Consider the following 14,025-nt stretch of genomic DNA (forward strand, 5'->3'; position numbering starts at 1 on the left):
CAACTCATTCGTGTGACAATATGGTGGTAGGTAGCCTATGTCACGCTGCATATAGCTTCAAAACACTCGTACACAACCTACTGGCGGTAGATTTATCCGATTTCTGATGTTGGCTAAATCAAAACCAAACACACACAAAAAAAAAAAGCAATAAAAGAAAGAAAAAAAAAAGGACCACAAAGTCTCTCCCGTTCTGTTGGAAAAATAAAACAGAGGGGGAAAATAAATATGTCAAAAAGACAGCTTCGGATTCTCGGCACCATAATATAAATTTCTTTTTATAATAATACATGTTAGAAAAATCATTTAATTCAACTTATGTTTCTAAATCATTATAATAGAAACACAATAAAAACTGTTGTAGAAACAAAATAGTGTATCTCCAACCATTGTCGCCAAGAATTTCTGCAGAGGTTTCTTCTTGAACTTTGGTACTTCTCGGCTCAAAACTCTCGCTTTAGATGGTGTAGAAAACCCTTTCGCTTCAAAAAGATAATTTAGCCCAGGGACCAAAATCCTCATATATCACCAATTTATAACGTTTATTGATTTATAATATTCAAGAATTAATTCAAATCCCATCAAGAACATTTATTATCACCAATTTATAACGTTCAAGAATTAATTCAAATTTGTAACGTTTGGACCATAATGAAGAACTTTAATTATATTAAATATTTATTTTAATAATAACGGTTTCATATATAAAGAATAAAAAACTGAAATCATTTAAATCATAATAAATGAAGAAATTCATGATAATGAATTATGAATCTTAATGAGAACAATTATATTACTATTAAATTAGATATTTAATAATAACGGTAACATTCTCCCACTTCGTCCATACGTTTATCTTAATAATTTGAATTAATCTTTCTCGAACAACTTTCTTACGAAATAAATACATGAATCATAGCGATAAGTCCTCTAAGAGCGAGTATTATCATCCATGTATAACGATGTATTTAGTTTCTTAATCTTAATGTGACAATATTGCTTAATGAATAAACCTTATGTTTATTCTTGGTCCAATAACAATATATTTTCTCAAAATAATATGCACATGATTGAGAAAATTTCACAATATATAAGAGTTTCAATATCATTACAAAGTGGAACCAAGTCTCATTTTCTCTACATGATCCTTGAATTTCAGAGGTGGCATGCCTTTGGTCAAAGGATCAGCAATTATTAATTCAGTACTAATATGCTCAATGACCACTTTCTTTTCTCTTACACGTTCTCTTATGGCTAAATACTTAACATCGATGTGTTTACTTCGACTTCCACTTTTATTGTTTTTAGCCATAAAGACAACAGCTGAATTGTCACAGAAAATTCTTAATGACTTAGAAATAGAATCCATGATTCTAAGCCCAGAAATGAAACTCTTAATCCATACACCATGTGAAGTAGCCTCAAAACAGGAGACAAACTCAACTTCCATGGTAGAAGTAGCAGTCAAGGTCTGCTTAGCTCTTTTCCAAGAAATAGCTCCATCGGCCATAATAAAAATATATCCTAATGTTGATTTACGAGAATCAACACAACCGGCGAAGTCTGAATTTGAGTAACCAATCACATCCAGATTGTTTGTATGTCTATACATAAGCATGTAATCTTTGGTTCCTTGTAGATACCTCATCACTTTCTTTGCAGCTCTCCAGTGGTCCATACCTGGATTACTCTGATATTGACCTAGCATCCCCACAATAAATGTAATATAAGGTCTAGTACATACCTGAGCATACATAAGGCTTCCTATGACAGAAGCATATGGGATGTTTTTCATTGATTCCCTTTCAAAGTTGTTCTTTGGACATTGGTTCAAATTGAACCTATCACCTTTCACTATGGGAGCAACACTTGGTGAACAATCCTTCATCCGAAATCTTTCTAAAAGTTTATCGATATAGGTTTCTTGTGATAGACCTAAAATGCCTCGATGTTTATCTCTATGGATCTTAATACCAATGACATAAGATGCATCACCCATATCCTTCATGTCAAAATTTTTAGAAATGAATTGTTTCACTTCATGCAGCAAACCCTTATCGTTGGTTGCAAGCAAAATATCATCTACGTATAAAACAAGGAAACATATTTTACTCCCACTAACCTTCTAGTATATGCATTGATCCATGGGATTTTCAACAAATCCGAATGAAGAAATCACTTCATGAAATTTAAAATACCATTGGCGGGAGGCTTGTTTTAAGCCGTATATAGACTTCCTAAGCTTGCAAACCAAGTGTTCACCAACACTAGAGGAGAAACCTTCAGGTTGTTTCATATAAACCTCTTCCTCTATATCTCCATTAAGAAATGCTGTTTCCACATCCATTTGTTGCAATTCAAGGTCAAAATGAGCAACTAATACCAAAATTATACGTAGAGAATCTTTCTTAGATATAGGAGAAAACGTCTCCGTCTAATCGATTCCCTCTTTTTGAGTAAATCTCTTTGCAACAAGTCTTGCCTTGTATCTCTCAATGTTGCCGAACAAATCTTTCTTAGTTTTAAAGACCCATTTGCAACCAATAGCCTTTGGTTCATTAGGCAACTCTACAAGATCCCAGACTCCATTGCTCATCATGGAATTCATCTCTTCTTTCATGGCATCATGCCACAAATTTGACTTTTTGCAACTCATGGCTTGTGAAAATAATTCAGGATCATTTTTTGCTCCAATATTATAATCAGATTCTTGTAGATATACAACATAATCACTAGGAATTATTGATCTTTTATTTCTAGTAGATCTTCTTAATGTTATACCAATGGTTCATTGAGGAACTTGTGGTTCAACTAGTTGTTCAGGAGCTTGTTGTAATTCCTGAACTACTTGATCTATTAGAATACTATCAACAACTTATGGAATTTCAATGATTGGTTTTCAGCATTAGTTTGTACTTGAGGAGTGCTATGAACTATAACCAATCTATCATTTAATGTAGAAGGTTGAGATTCTATATGATCATGTGCGGAAACTATGTTCCTGAAATGATCGCTCCCACTAATCACATCATCCTCAAGAAATTTAGCGTTTCTTGATTCCACAATCCTAGTTGTGTGAGATGGACAATAGAATCTGTAACCTTTGGACTTTTCAGCATATCCAATGGAATACCCACTAATAGTCCTTGGGTCCAGTTTCTTCTATTGTGGATTATATATCCTGACTTCAGATGGACATCCTCAAACGCGCATATGTCGCAAACTCGGTTTCCAACCTTTCCATAATTCAAATGGTGTCTTGTGGACAGCCTTGGTTGGAACTTAGTTTAATATATACACAGTCGTCTTTAGTGCTTAAGTCCACAAAAATTTTGGAAGATTGGAGTTGCTAAGCATACTCCGCATCATGTCTAATAATGTTCAGTTTCTTCTTTCTGCAACACCATTCTGGTTTGGAGAACAAGGTATAGTGTATTGGGCAACAATCCCATGTTCTTGAAGAAACTTAGCAAAAGGACTAGGTGCTTATCCATTTTTAATATATCTACCATAATATTCTCTACCCCTATCTGATCTCACAATTTTAATTTGCTTGCCACATTGGTTCTCAACTTCAGCCTTAAAGACTTTGAAGGCATCCAATGCTTCATTTTTATTATGAAGCAAATATATATACATATATCGTGAGTAATTATCTATAAAGGAGATGAAGTATTTCTGACCATGTATGTCCATGTCTGGACAACATATATCAATATGAATTATCTCTAATAAGTCTGAACTTCTATTAGCACCCTTTTTAGACTTATTGGTTTGTTTTCCCTTAATATAGTCCACACAAGTCTTAAAATTAGTAAAATCAAGAGTATTAAGTACCCCATCTTTAACTAATCTTTTAATTCTCTCTATGGAGATATGTCATAATCTCTGATGTCATAATATAGAGGAGTCCTCATTAATATTACACCTCTTAATGCCAGCGTGAACATGCATTGAACTTTGAGTATTATCATTTTGTAATAAAATACGGTAAAGACCGTCAGACAAAATACCATTCCCAACATAATCAGATTTATATAATAAATGAAATGATGTGTCTTTAAAATTAAAAGAATACCCAAATGGTACGAGTCTGGAAACAGAAATTAAGTTTCATGAGAAACTTGGTACATAAAATGTCCTTTCCAATTTTAAAATAAAACCACTATTTAAAGTTAAAATGCATGTTCCAATTGCTTCCACATGTGAGCCCATCTTATTTCCTAATAAGATGCTTTGCTCACTTCCCACTGGCTTCCTTAGGTTTTGCATACCCTGCAAAGAGTTTGCAATATGGATTATTGATCCAGAGTCAATCCACGAGGTGTTAATATTAACTTTGACCATATTAGATTCATAACACACATATGAGGTTGGTTTACCTTTCTTTTCAAGTCATTTTTGGAATTTCGTGCATTCCTTCTTCATGTGTCCCTTTTTTACAAAAGAAACACCTTGCTTCTTTCTTGATATCAGCTTGGGGTGGTATTTTACCTTTTCCCTGCTAATGAGCTTTTTGATTGGCTTGATGTTTGTCAGTTTTGTTCTTCCTACGAGTGGTTACTATCAATGTACTCTCACCCAATTCCATCACTAGCCTCTCTTCTTCTTGAACACACATGGTCATTAATTCATTGATTGACTATTTGTCCTTATTTGTATTGTATGAAATTTTAAAAGGGTCATATTGAGGTGGAAGGGTGTTCAGAATATAGTGCACCAGGAAGGATTCTGACATATTAACCTCAAGTTTCTTAAGTTGAGCCGCAATATCTCGCATTTGCATTATGTGCTCACGCACACCCTTTATGTTAGTGAGTCTAAAGGATGAAAATTTCATTATAAGGGTACTTGCTAGTGCCTTATCTGAAGTGACGAATTGTTCATCAATAGCTTGTAGCAAGTCTCGGATATTTTCATGCTGGTCAACAGAACCATGTATACTAGCAGTTATCTTAGTTTTGATAAACATCACGCTGAGCCGATTGGATCGCTCCCATCGCTCATATAACGTGATCTCAGTTAGAGTGCTAGTATTAGTGACTATAGGTGGTTCGTCTTTTCTAATAGCATAATCAATATTCATCCACCCTAAATGGAGGAGAACTCTCTCCTTCCATATCTTATAGTTATCACCACTAATTCGGGAATTTCACATCGAATATTAGAGAAATTAACAGTTTGAGAAACTGCATAAAATCAAATATGCTTATGTCAAAATTTGAAGCTTAATAGACTAAATTACATGTTTTACCATTGTGAAACATGCCAAAAATATGAATCTCATGACATAAAAATTGCCTGTGGGCTAAATTCTTAATTCAAATAAATTCAAATGGTCTTTATGATAAAACTATCAAATTATATTCTAATTCATAATCCTTGTGGGTAAATTATAAAAATAATCTGATATTTTATCCTAATTAATTATATTAAATATAATAAAAGATCCTGTGGGATAACAATTATTATACGAAATATAATCAATCACAATATGATGTCTAATTACTTATGTGATCCTTATTTTAACTTTATATATAATTTTAATTAATTAAGGATGCTATGACTAATTCTTAATTAATTAAGATTATATGGATCACTAGACATTTTAAACATAAAAAATTTACTCATAAGCATAATTTTATATAACTAAATATGCATATATGAGTATTTTACCGACTAAAAATGTTGAAAATAATATTTCCTCATGATTTTCAACAAAATATATCAAGAAGTTTCTAAGAAGAAACCAAAATCAAATTATTTTCATCGCATAAAAATGAAAACTATTTTGTATCAAGGCAAAGGTCAAAAGGCTCTGATACCAAATGTAAGAAATCACTGAAACCAACTTGTGTTTCTAAATCATTATAATAGAAACATAATAAAAACTGATGCGGAAACAAAATAGCGTACCTCCAGCCATTGTAGCCAAGAATTTCTGCAGAGATTTCTTCTTGAACTTTGGTACTTCTCGACTCAAAACTCTCGCTTTAGATAGTGTAGGAAACCCTTTCGCTTCAAAGAGATAATTTAGCCCAGGGACCAAAATTCTCATATATATAGATGTTCTCCCATCAAGAACATTTATTATCACCAATTTATAACGTTCAAGAATTAATTCAAATTTGTAACGTTTGGACCATAATGAAGAACTTTAATGATATTAAATATTTAATTTAATAATAATGATTTCATGTATAAAGAATAAAAAACTGAAATCATTTAAATCATAATAAATGAAGAAATTCATGATAATGAATTATGAATCTTAATGAGAATAGTTATATTACTATTAAATTAGATATTTAATAATAACGGTTACAATACATATATTCATTTTCTTTTTTAAATAAACTATGTATTCACTTTTTTAATAAATATTAAAATTATCACATCTATTTAATGGACTTTTTGAAAGGAGATTAAATCATTTTTTTTTATCATTTATAGCCTAATTTTAAATTTTTTTAGTTCTTCAAACCTATCGCTTTCTAGATGAAATGAAAACTCTCTTCTTCTTCTTCTTCTCTTAATCTTCCCTATTTTCCCTTTTCCTTCTCCTAGCCATCATCCTCTTCTTTTTCTTCGCAGGCAACTATCGACAGGACAATAAGTGAGGTCAAAGTGTGGGCCATGAGTGGGCTAGGGTAACAGGCTAAGGGGAAGCGATCGATGGCAAGGTGCACAAGCGACAATCATATGAGATGTGGGGATCAAAATTAGAAAGATTGTGAATAATAAAAAAAAGTATTTTTATTACTTTTTAATGGATTATGAATAGTAAGGGATTGTCAAAATAGTAAAAAAGGGGTTTCTAAATAGTAAACTCTATTTTGAAATATAATTTTACCAAATAATATTTATATCAATATACATATTTACAATAAAATATTTTTATCTATTGTTTACCGAGAACTTAAAACAATCCATGTTCACTCAAAATCTTTCTTCAAAAAAAAAATATATATGTTATCAAACGAACCTTAGTCTCGCGCTGGTTTCCTCTCCCTATAACACAATGCATAAACAAACGAAAATGTTCATGATCTCCTCCTCATCATTATGTCCTAATCATTGCCCTCTCCCGCTCTTTCCATTCCACCATCACTAAAAACAGAAACAGATAGAGAATAGAATGCGAGTTGACGTAACACACAGTCCAAATCATGGGTAGGCTGTAGGATCAGATGCCCCCGAAAGGCCGCCGAAGGTAACGCACAATCTTCGATCGTCGTTGGTACCATTTAGCATCGCTTGAGATGGGAGAATTTACAACCGGGTAACCGATGATCGATCCCATCCCATGAGGTTGAGCTCTAGTGAGACATACCATGATACGGTATATTTTAGCCCAAGACACGTCAAAGTCCGACGCTATCAGTCACAGTCAGAATTCGTACTAGGACATTGCTCGACACGTCATATCTTAGGAATCCTGAGGTAGAGTCGCTCTTGAGACACGTCAAGTCAGAATCCGTACCAAGGCACTATTTGACATGTCTACCACGCCAACCCGCGTACGACTGACCCACGTACAGTACTATAAAGACCTTTAGCCAACATCTTGACACGGACTTAGTTGGTTTTGCCTAAGCCGTGCGGCACCCTTGCGTGTCCGTCCGCAAAGGTCAGCCTCCCCGAAGCCTCCCATTGTCCCTTAGGACCACCAAAAGAGAGAACGGATTAGAGAGAACGCCTCAATCGGGATCCACAAGCAAACATGTCCGAAAAACACTTCATAGACAATGCAAATTACAAACAGACTTTACAAGCTCTGAACAGTGGCACAACAAAGGGTAAAATGGTCCATTATAGACCGAAAAACTCTCGCACGTGTCCACATGACACAACCTTTATTTACAAGCCTAAAGAGGCCACCACCCAACTAAAATGGGACTTATAAGCCTTCGGCTGTCCCTCTACACGCTGTACAAGGCATGAACATGCCAACAGACACGGACAGATATAAGCATTACATCAAACATCCTGTTTCAAAGTTTGTCCATGACATTCTCCCCCACTTATCCCTTCGACGTCCTCGTCGAAGCCTTTGTGAACACTGCAACTCTTCGCCTTTGCTGAGTCTTCAATCTTTCGCTCCAGCTACAATGCGCCTCCTGGCTCCCAGCTACTCTCCGCTGTTGTTTCTGAGTAGTCGAACCTTTGATCCGCCTTGCTGCTTCAACTCGCCAATGATTCTGACTCTGGTGTGGGGTTGGCTGAGTTGTGTTGATCCTCGTTGATTCCTACGGATCCACCAAATGAAGGAAAAGACCATCCTTACTGCGCTAGTCTCTCAGAAATTCCACATGCTGCTTGAACTAAGTGGATGCTTGTTGGAGCTTTAACGAGCATCGTCTCGCAAACTTCTGAAGTTTTGGGTCCTTCCTCCACAAAATCTGCTCATTGACTCTTCTTTTAGTTAGTTGTCACATCCAAGTAGGTTCGCATCACTTCCGCTTTCGATTGGCATTTCGTTGGGAAATGAAGCGGACAATCTACTCTCAGTAGCACTGATCACCGTTGGTGAGGATTTGACAACTATTGTCTTCCCTTATCTTCGAAGGGTCTTTGAACTTATGCAGAGCTCCTCTACTGGATAGATAAGAGAACCGGGGTACTCGGTTTCGCCCATTCTCTTAAGAGTTGAGAAGGCAAAGGTTACTTGACTTCGCCCGCCTCCTCGAGGTTGTACTTCATGCATCGAGCTGGTTACTGGCCTTCGCCTGCTCTTTGCTCACACTTCTGAAGCACTTGAAGTGTTTGCACTCCTTGCATTGAGTTAGTTACTGTGATTCACCTTCTCAAAGCCATTGAACTTCTGGAATGCAGGAAGTTTCCACCCCAACTTGGAGTAATTCTCTGATAGATGAGGTCGCCTCTGGGATTGTACCGTCTTCTCCATCAACCCTGCCGCCTACTCCACTGAGTAGCAAAGGTACAGCACCGCGTACTGCCTGCTTCGTTCCTTGGTCGTGCACTCTTGCATGACCCGAAGTCCTTCACTTACGGCTATCTTGATGAGAAACTTGTAGACACCGGTCTTACGAAGTTTCTTGGCCTCTGCCCTTCAGCCTTGTCTCGGTACTTGGAGATTGCCTCTGCATGCTCCACCTCCTCAGCCCCTTTCACGACCAAGCGCTCTCCCTCCATGAGAGCAAGGGATCAATGACTTGCACGGAAGTCCCGCCTCTGCGGTACCATGGCGCTGCAATGCCCATGGCCCTACTATCCGTCGCCTCGCATCTGCATCCCTTTTCTTCACGATCAGTAGACATGTCTCCGTGGCCCTCCTCTGAGTCCACCTCCATTCTAACTGATGCTTGATTTTGGGTAGCTAAGTCCCTCTGGACTCGTCGTCGCTTCCTCGCCCCTTTCGACCCCCTGCTTCAACACCTCTGTGTTCTCCAAGCAGCTCCTTCTGGTCGATGGAAAGACATACTGCACTCCCATGCATGGCCTCTGCCATCGCATTGTAGGGTTTGCACCGATTCTGTTCTCCATTGCTTCCTTGGTAGCAACGTTCGCTTACTCGGCCTTGTCCTCTGACTTGCCGGGCTCCCTTAAGCGAATATGAGCTCTAGAGCAGTCCAACTCTCCAGCTACTTCGATCATACCTCTGCATGATCAAGTCCCTCCCATGGAACTCACTGGTACTTGCATTCGAACTTTTCCCTTGGTGGAACCCAGCCCCCATATGCTGATGACCAAGGTTTTCATCCGATGCAAAATTCGGTGCACACCCGGAAGACCCGCCTTTGCGGTACCATGGCCTTCACTCCTTGAATCCATAGCCCTTCTTGCCATCGTGTTGTTCACCAAAGCGGAGCTCCCAGTAGATCCCGATCATACCTCCATATGATCTCATCCCTCATGGGACTATGTCGTGTGTGTCGCATTGCCACGAACTGTTCCACCACGATCCGCTGCACCATGTCGCCTCCTGGTGACATCTCCATTGCATTCTGATCCTTGTGGAATAAACTCGAATTGTGAACCCTCCATGTGTGGCCTCTACCAATACATCGCAGGGTCTCCTCCACCTTCGATTTTGTTCGCTCCTTTGGCAATCGACCTTCATCCACCCACTCTTGGGTCACACCTAGATGAAGCACCGCTCTAGGACAGTCCGTCGCCTAGTAGCTCCCGAAGTCCACCGACTTCACTGTAATTTGTGCACCATTGTCTGGATCCTAGGCCTCTACCCCTACCAGCACAATCTCCGCTGCGCACCGCTTCCTTCATAGCAACTCGAATGGCAACACTATGGCATATTCTTCAAGAGTACCCGCCTCTGCGTCCTCTTGCCTCGTGCTAAGGCCTTCTGAACCCAACTTCGCCTCCGCAAATTGAGTCGCCTTAGTTCCTCCCTCAAATGCTTCTCCGAGATAAGGTGCATGTGCCCCGAAGCTCCCTTCGTCTTTGGCACCATGCAAGATGAGTCTGCTCCGTCAGAATGAGGGACCCATGGAACAACATGATCCTGCTCTTGCCTCTGCAAGTGTTCATGTCCTTGACCCCTGTCTAAGGAAAGCACTGTGCCTCTGCTCCATGTTCCAACTTCTCTGCTGGCTCCCTTCATGCGGCTTGGGTACTTCGCCAAGTTACACCCAGTTGCTCCGCTCCTCGTTTTCGCATTGAGTCGATGGTGGCCCTCGTGCCCACCATTCCACGGGTCAGCCCTCCCTTGAGTCCGATCTCATATCGACTCCAAGTGTGCCTTCATCTGTGTTGCTCCCCCACTTGATCTCGCAATGCATCCACCAATGCATTCTCTCAAGCGAGATCATGCGACGACTCCTCGCCACTTGCTCAGTCCATCGAGCTTCGTGGAGTTGTTGTTTATTGAGGTACTCCTCCTCAACATGTGAAGTTCGTCTCACATGATTCTCCCTCTGGAGAGCCGGAACTTATCCCTCCTGGATAACTGTCCCATTGGAGCAACATCTCTCTTCGTTTCGAAGACCACCATCCCCTTGGACTACTCCGATCTGCTGAACAAACTGTGCATTGTTCTGCCTCCTGCAAACGCACTCGCTAGATTGCGATTCCCCGTCAATACAGCCCCCACTGCACCCCTCAAGGTCTAGCAACATGCTGAACTCGTTGCACACTTCAGCCTCCTCCGGACGTATCCTTCGCATGCCGAAGAGAAAGTTTCAATGCTCCATGGCGCCGAGTCTCGGCCGCCTTGGGATGGCCACGAACATTCCATCGTCCGCATACAAGCCCATGCATGAGTACCAAATTCTTCGAGTTAGCAATTCCCCTCACCTCTGTGAGCTTTGCATAACTCTTTTGGTCGTTGAGCAACTCATTCCACCTTGGATGGTCTCATTCTTGCCAAGCGCCTCGCTTGCCTAGAGCACCATCAAGTATAGTTGTCAACATTGAGCCATAGCTCAAACTCAGCCATCCCAACCTTTGTGCGCTCCAAATTCTTCCAAGCTTGCCTGTTCTCGTGGTGCCTCTTGCGCGAAGGGTTGGCCATTCCTCTGAATGCCAATCTCAGATGCCCGCTCCTCTGAGCGACTCCTTTTCCCTACATCTCCATGCCCGTTTTCCCCCCAAACGGTCGCGCGTGTGCTGACTGCCCTCAACGCAGTCCCGCTAGGTCCCCCACGTTTGCATGCTAAGTGTTTCTATGAGTGCTTGTCCCGCTCTGATACCATATGACACGGACTTAGCTGGTTTTGCCTAAGCCGTGCGGCACCCTTGCGTGTCCGTCCGCAAAGGTCAGCCTCCCCGAAGCCTCCTATTGTCCCTTAGGACCACCAAAAGAGAGAACGGATTAGAGAGAACGCCTCAATCGGGATCCACAAGCAAACATGTCCGAAAAACACTTCATAGACAATGCAAATTACAAATAGACTTTACAAGCTCTGAACAGTGGTACAACAAAGGGTAAAATGGTCCATTACAGACCGAAAAGCTCTCGCACGTGTCCACATGACACAACCTTTATTTACAAGCCTAAAGAGGCCACCACCCAACTAAAATGGGACTTATAAGCCTTCGGCTGTCCCTCTACACGCTGTACAAGGCATGAACATGCCAACAGACACGGACAGATATAAGCATTACATCAAACATCCTGTTTCAAAGTTTGTCCGTGACAATCTGGCAGCGGGGGAAAAAAAGATCAATTGATCACTCCACTAACTTGCTCGTCGGAGGGGCCTTGTCGGGTGATCCCGACGAGGGCCATTTTTATAGGAAAACCTGGCCACCTCACAAAGACGAGCTGCCAGCCACCCTAGAGAAGGAGAGACGTAGCTCGGCATACACGGTGCCCAGATCGGCACACAAGGAACGCTGATCAATACCCCGTCGCGAGGGCCCGGTCAACCTCGGCATCTAGCCCAACCGACAGAAAACTCCTGACATTGACCCGTGGACCAAGCCGTGCTGACTCACCAGCCACGGCACATTTGTTCACCAACATTTTAGCGCTAGAAGGAGGACCATGTCATAGGAGCATCCCGCCGAGGCTTTTCCCGAGGGAGAATCGATGGCCTGTCACCCCTCTGTCAGGCTCGGAGAGCCATCCCTACTCGTTCCCAGAGACGGGGGATCCCGACCATGACGCCAAATCACTACTGGCATCTATTCAAAGACCTAGGGTGGTTGCCTCCCGAACTTCCCACGGGAACCTCGGCTGTGCCACCCGAGGCGTTCCTCAACTTGACTAAGCAAGTGCAAGCGATGGCTGGGATGATGTAGACCCTCGTACCCCTTATTCCTCATATTGTCCGGCTAGTAGCTCCCTCGATCGAGCCGGCACTCCAAGGGCTGAGTAAGGAGCAAGTCGGGACGGATGAAGCACGTGAGCATGTGGCGGGCCCAAGAGACCCATCCGAGCAGGGCACTCCCGCACCCGACCGGATTGCTCCACCTACCCCCGAGTCGGAAACCATATCGTCTGACTCAGCGGATGACTCGTTCAGGAACCAGCTGTCCCGAGTCAACCACCACTTGGACGAATTCCAACGCGAGCTCCGGAAGTCACAGGGCGAGGCAGGCGAAAGCAGCTCGGGCGGATCACCTTTCATTTAAGAAATACGGGACAAGCCCGTCCCCCAAAACCTCAGGTTGCCAGCATTGGAGGCGTATGACGGTGGCTCCGACTCCACGGAGCACGTCGCCGCGTTCCGAGCTTAGATGACCCTCTATAGCACATCTGATGCCCTAATGTGTCGCACATTTCCAACCACCTTTAGGGGACCAGCCCGAACGTGGTTCGGTCGGCTGCACCCCTCCTCGATCTCATCCTTCGATCAGCTCGCAAAGGAGTTCAAGAAAAAATTCCTTGCCAGCGTGCGACCCAAGCCTTCCATTGCCACCCTATTGGCGTTATCTCAACACGAGGGCGAATCGCTCTCCCAATTCGTGGTGGGCTTTGCCGCAGAAATTTGGGGATTCCCGGATGCTCACCCTCCTGTAACCATGCAGGCATTCCTGAGGGGCTTAAGGCCCTCGAGGCTCTTTTGGTCACTCATCGAGAAGCCACCCGCGACCATCCCGGAGATGCTCCAGCGCGCCAATCAATCCATCGCCGCTGAAGCCCTAATGGCGAGGAGGCGTGAGGACAACAAGAGGCCGAGGATGGAGCAAGTCTGAGGAGCGGCTCCAGCGCCCCCATCGCAAGCTCGTAGGAGGCCCGATCGGCCCGAGTCAGAACTTGCATTGCCCCAGTCAGCATGCCACGTGGCGTGATGGCACTGCTCATGACAAAGGGTCTCCTGCCAGCAGACCTAAGCCCAAGATCAACTACTCAACCAACGGGACCGGTCTCCTCTTGAGCCACACAGCTCGGTCCCCTGGCCAGCGACTGGTCATTATCATCCTGTCATGATACCGCCCTTAGAGGACCAGCCGCCACGCCGGCCTAGCTTCTGCCCGAGTCGTTCCATGTCAATCCCCGACTTGCGACTCGTCGGCCCAGCTCTTGCTTGAGTCGCTCCAGATCGGTTCCCGACTTGCGACTCGCTGGCCCAGTTCATTGCCCGAGTCGATCCAGAT

This window comes from Musa acuminata, chromosome BXJ3-8 (genome assembly GCF_036884655.1).
Source record: "Musa acuminata AAA Group cultivar baxijiao chromosome BXJ3-8, Cavendish_Baxijiao_AAA, whole genome shotgun sequence".
Lineage (NCBI taxonomy): Eukaryota > Viridiplantae > Streptophyta > Magnoliopsida > Zingiberales > Musaceae > Musa > Musa acuminata.